Source organism: Triticum dicoccoides, chromosome 7B (assembly GCF_002162155.2).
Source record: "Triticum dicoccoides isolate Atlit2015 ecotype Zavitan chromosome 7B, WEW_v2.0, whole genome shotgun sequence".
NCBI lineage: Eukaryota > Viridiplantae > Streptophyta > Magnoliopsida > Poales > Poaceae > Triticum > Triticum dicoccoides.
Genome location: NC_041393.1, coordinates 724,894,401 through 724,900,774, shown reverse-complemented (window position 1 = coordinate 724,900,774; position 6,374 = coordinate 724,894,401).

The following is a 6,374-nucleotide window of genomic DNA, read 5'->3' as shown; positions in this document are numbered from 1 at the left end:
ATAAAAAACACAATGTTTGTGTAAGTTTTTATCATTTGTTTAAATTATTTTTCATTTTATTTCTTTTTGAATGGTAATACGAGTGCCAATAATTTGTGTAATTTTAATTCATTTCTTCTTTAAAAAGTTCTTTAATTTTGTATTGGTTTTAGTATGAAATATGCTCCATCTGCACAACCAAAAAGCTAATGATGATTGACTGTGGTGCATGTGTGTGTATGCATGTGGGCGTGTCAGCATGTTTATGTGCGCGTGGTGCCTACATGTTACGTGCTCTTGTATCACAGTCTAGCATAATTTTGACTGCCAAAGCCCCCGGTTTTCATGCATGCTTTCAGATGAATATATTTCCCTAAAAAAAAGATGAATACATACTCAATTAATTTTTATGCAATGTGTGTGCGGTTGATACCGCTATTTAAAAATTGCACTACTATATGCTTATTTTTACATATTATAAAATAATGCAATTTCTACGACAATCATGTTCTGTCATTATTTTTTATGTGCTTTTACATTTTCTTTTTTCTTTTGTGCAATGCAATATCATGCCACTAACCACGGCCAGACGGAGCTAGCTAGCTCACGGAGGGACGCGCCAAGCCGGAGCTAGCTAGCTCACGCGCCATGGCTAGCCAGAGCTAAGCTAGCTCACGCGCACATGCCACATCACAGCAGACGTTGCATGTCAAAAAAAAGGTGACTGACGAAAAAAGAAGAATGATCCATTATTTCATGGCAAACAGTACTATAAGCTGAAGCCGATCCTTTGTTGAGTGCTTCCAGAATCTCCATGCAATCCGAAACAACTGATATGTGATGAAGATAAAGGTCTTCAGCTAGTGCTAGGGCTTCTCTGTTTGCCAGGGCCTCAAGGGTGACGGGATCAACGATGTTATTAAAGACAATAGCCGATGCCCCTGGAAGAGAATCTCTGTCCCGACAGATTGCCCCCACTGCGCCATATCCTCCATTCGTGACACCGCTGCATCGACGTTCACCTTGACTTGTCAATCCGGAGGAGGGATCCAATGGCTTGATTTTGTTGCTGGTTGACCTCATGGCTTGGTTGGGCTGCCGAACTTTGATCTCTGACAGGTAAGAAGAAACAATACCATGAACTGAGAGAGGACTCTGAAAAATGGACTCATGTATTGCCTTTCGGCGGCCACTCATGAAGCGCCGGTTATACCCCAGTTATCCGGCGCTTCAGGTGTGCTAGTTACATGAACAATACGCTGTAAACCAATCTGTGGTTGGATGGTTAGAAAGACAGTGGTATCCACAGTCTACCAGGACTAAGTCCTGGTGCTCATAGGGATAGGGTATGATGTGCGTGTGCACGTTCATAGGTTTGAGTGTATGCGCGTATATATGAGCGTTTGCGTTTATACTGTGTTAAAAAAACACTATTTTTAGACAACGTTGTACCTAGGTATTTGGTAAACCAAAAATAAGTTCTTCCCCAAACAGAAAAATTACAAATAAGTTTGCCGGCATGTAGAGCTATACAAGTTTTGCCTGAGCTTGCCTTCTGCGACGCAAACTAGCTAGGCATGCATGGCGCCGAGTAGGAGTCGGCACTGATTCGCTGCACGTTGCGACGGCGGTTGGACTCTCCTCCGGCATGATAACGGCGAGGCAGCACCGAACAACGAGGCAGTCGTCCTGTATGGGCGACGCGCCAATTTGCTCCAGCTCACAGTAGAAGTCATCGTTGTCATAGTCGAACGTGTGTCTCATCTTCCGGGACTCGAAGTTCACCGCTCCCTCGAGCTCAAAGCTGAACTCGGCTATCGTTGACGGCGTCTCCTCTGCCTTGTTCGCACGGACGAGGTACAGGCAGGTCAATTTATACGATCTGGGGCAGAATTTGAGGTACCACGTGCTCCCGCCTACGGCGAAGTGCGTGGAGTAGGCGCACTCCCCATCCTGGAGCGCCGACCTGAGCTTAGAGACACTGCCGATGGTAAGCGTGTGGGACCCAGCCATGGCGACCTGTGGTGGCTCCAGGACAGAGTTGGATTTTAACAAGTAATTTGCGAGGACGCGCGACCTCTTTTGTTGCTGCTGCTTTTTCTCCAGGGTGCACTTGAGGGTGAATTCGTCGTAGCGGGCACACACGCACGATGACGCCTCCAGCTCCCTCCTGCTCACGCATAGGCACAACATGAAGCACTCGTTCGGTTCCTGCATCGTTGCCCTGTCGCTCTCATTGTGGAAGACGGTGTGCTTGGCCGTGGCGTCGAGAATTTCGATGGAGATGCAGGTGCCGAGGGCCGAATCGAGTGTGTGCAGCCCGCGGTTGATGGCGACCGAGACGACCAAGTCCTCCGCTAGGCCGTCCTCGTCGAAACCCATCGGCTGCACTTCGACGTCCCAGTAGAGGTCGCCGAACAAGAGTGTACCCACAGTCAGCACGTCAGGCGACCGCACCAGCTTGGAGTACCTGGGGACTGTCACCACGCTCGTGATCGGCACCGATCGGCTCGCGGTGGCACCCATTGCCGACGTACGAAGTATGCTCTGAGGCGATTTGGTATGTCCGCGCACGCGCCTGTGTATATATATATATATATATATATGTAGGCCGGCCTGGAGGGAATCCCAGATCGAGTCGGTCTTCCAACTATACAAAGCCGTAACAGGACTCTCTCTGGCTCCAATCGTGTCCTAGAGCAAGTTTGCCAGCTCACGTCCTTGTGCGAACCCGCCATCATTTTAGCCCAGCCAAACATATTAGATTTTATTATGCATGCTACCTAATTTTATATTCTGGCTTGAGGACACGTAATAGATAAGTTTTTTTTTGAACATCAGTACAGACACAAGCGCTCATATACACGCGCATACACTCATCCCTATGAACGCACACACGCACACCATATCCCTATGAGCACCTCCGAAAGACTGAGCCGGCATATCATCTTGAGATTTACGAAGTCACCATAAGCGCCTCGTCGTCGACGGGAACGTCTCCTCCCACTGAATGCGCATCGCCGGAAATCCTGAAATAAATCCAGGAATAAATGCGAGCACCAGGATTTGAACTCTGGTGGGCTGGGATACCACAGTCCCTCTAACCATCCAACCACAGGCTGGTTCGCCGTAATAGATAAGTTGGTTGGTCATGCAAAGATGATCTCTTCTTTTTTATACACCAAACAATTTGTCATCCAAAGATGATCCCTTTTAGAAATGCAAATGAAGAGCTAGAGAGGTTCAGTCTCGTCGACTGAGTGCATGGCGCCTCGGGCGACTACGCTCGGCTGAGATCTTGCCACCGGCCATCACATTGGAGGGAGATTTGGGGCCTTAGCATAGGGATCAGATGCGGCGCATCGCCCGGAGGCCCACCGGCGGTGGCATCTCCGACACCATGGGATTTGCTTTGTGAATCCTTGACGGTCGGCTACTCAGAGGACGAGGTGGCAGCCTTGGTTGATGCGGTCGTCGCGGGAGACGATCCGGCGAGGGAGGGGCTGCAAGCGACTAACCAACTGGAGGTGCTCTGCTGGATCATGCACCGGCGGACAGTGATGAAATAAATGGGCCCCGCCCATTAACAACTTCTGAAATCGAAAATGAGACCGTCAGAAAATGCAAGTGATGGTGTGGTGCTAAAGTTTAGTCACATATCGCTAGTTGAGCAAGTGTTGGACCTCTTTATATATTGGGTTCTCTCCACCATTTTAAGTGGTGTGTTGAGAAGAGAAAGAGAAGACCACACGGGCTCTCTCGCTCGCCTAGCCTGGCTCGGGGCGGCGCGGTTGACATGCTCATGAATGGTCCGCCGAAATCCTGTCGTTGCCTTGCAGGGTGCAGCTTCTTTTTGTCGTTCAATTAGGTATGGCAATGGGATAGAGATGTGGACCCCACAAAATGGAAAGGATAAACATCGGCAATACTTCAAGACTCTACATTTTTGGTTAACTGATTCAAGATCACATCGAGTCAATGGGAAAGCCAACACTATTTTAAAGAGATGAGATTTTGATCATGGACTAACTGCTCAAGTGCTTAGAGATATTACTCCAAAATCCTAAGCCACACCCTCACATTTATCTATGTCCAAATCCCTAAAGTCTATCTCGGTCCCACCAAAACACTCCTATCCAGACACACCGAGAAACACTTGGCATAGCCACTACCTAAACCCTAGCAACCCTTCGGGCCCACTGAAGAGCACTTGTCAACCTTTTGTTGCCTATCGATCCCACATGGGTATGTTTTGACAGAACTTCTTTTTTGCAATTTAGTCTCTGTTAGGTGCAACTGGCTAGTAGTTGATGCGCAACTACATCATAGTCAATGTGCAACTTCTTTCCTACTTGTGGAATGGAAAGGACAAACATTGGCAAAACTTCAAGACTCTACATTTTTGGTTAACTGATTCAAGATCACATCGAGTCAATGGGAAAGCTAACACTATTTTAAAGAGATGAGATTTTGATCATGGACTAACTGCTCAAGTGCTTAGAGATATTACTCCAAAATCCTAAGCCACACCCTCACATTTATCTATGTCCAAATCCCTAAAGTCTATCTCGGTCCCACCAAAACACTACTATCCAGACACACCGAGAAACACTTGGCATAGCTACTACCTAAACCCTAGCAACTCGGTCCCACCGAGATGACCCTTCGGGCCCACTGAAGAGCACTTGTCAACCTTTTGTTGCCTATCGACCCCACATGGGTATGTTTCGACAGAACTTTTTGTAAGGGCATATCTTTCCCTAAGTGTTTTGGTGATTGATGACAATGCTCGTGCGGACTAATCGTGTGCTTTGAGTCCCTCAGACTCCTCATCATTAGGCACAAGACGATTCCGTGCCCCACGGAGACTGTTGAAGCCGGCGTTGTTCAACGTTTCTCCTTGGTGGAGTTGAGTCGTAGGAGAGCCGTACTATTAAGAGGGGGTCCGCGACGGAAAGGTAGGGTGGAATCACACGTACACTTGTCCCTCCTTTCCTTGCACTTTGGAGCTACCCGTCGTTATCTTGGTTGTGTGGAAATCTGGCGACTACTGCTGTACTTGCGGTAGTACCGCAGGTACAAGCGGTAGTACCGCGGCGCTTCACGGTAGTACCTCCCCTTGGTGCGGTAGTACCGCGGCTCCCTGGCCTAGTGCCGCTCCGGTGCGGTAGTAGGGGCGGATGTAATTTTTTACATCCGCGCCGCCCACGGTAGTACCGCTCGTCCAGCGCGGTAGTACTGTGGCGGCCCACGGTAGTACAGCTCCCTTGGAGTCGTAGTACCGTGGCCCATAGGCCTAGTACCGCAGTGTCACGGTAGTAGGCGCGGATGAAATGTTTTACATCCGCGCCGACCACGATAGTACCGCGCCTCGCAGGCGGTAGTACCGCGTCGGGTTTTCGCACCACCCTAGTTTCTGCGGAAGTTTGCACGGATGTATTTTATTTCATCCGCGCCCTTCCGAGGTCGTGACCCTCCTGCCTTGCGGTAGTACCGCAAGGGGAGCGGTAGTACCGCGCAAGCGGTAGTACTGCTCCTTCTTCAGGCCTGTTCCGCCCTGTGCAGTTGCCACGGTAGTACCGTGGTGGTCCACGGTAGTACCGCGCGGCGCCGCGGTAGTACCGCGTCCTTGGAGCGGTAGTACCGTGAGTCACGGGCAGAACTAGTGGATAACGGTTGGATTCTTTCCACGACTATATAAGGGATGTCTTCTACCTCTAGTTGACTACCTCTTCCACCTCTAAGCTCCATTGTTGCTCCAAGCTCCATTTTCGCCCGATCTCTCTCCCTAGCCAATCAAACTTGTTGATTTGCTCGGGATTGGGTGACAAGGGCCCGATCTACACTTCCACCAAAGGATATTTGATTCCCCCCACTTATCCCTTGCGGATCTTGTTACTCTTGGGTGTTGAGCACCCTAGACGGTTGAGGTCACCTTGAAGCCATACTCCATTGCGGTGAAGCTTCGTGGTGTTGTTGTTGGGAGCCTTTGATTGTTGTGGAGATTGCCCCAACCTTGCTTGTAAAGGTTCGATCGCCGCCTTCAAGGGTACCAATAGTGGAATCACGGCATCTCGCATCGTGTGAGGGCGTGAGGAGAATACGGTGGCCCTAGTGGCTCCTTGGGGAGCATTGTGCCTCCACACCGCTCTAACGGAGACGTACTTCCCTTTAAAAGGAAGGAACTCCGGTAACACATCCTTGTCTCCACCGGCTCCACTATTGGTTATTTCGTGCCTTTACTTTCGCAAGCTTACTTATTGTTACATCTCTTGTTTGCTTGCGTGCTAGTTGATATTGCATCATATAGGTTGCTCACTTAGTTGCACATCTAGACAACCTATTTGTTGCAAAGTTTAATTTGGTAAAGAAAAGGTTAAAAAAATTGTTAGTTG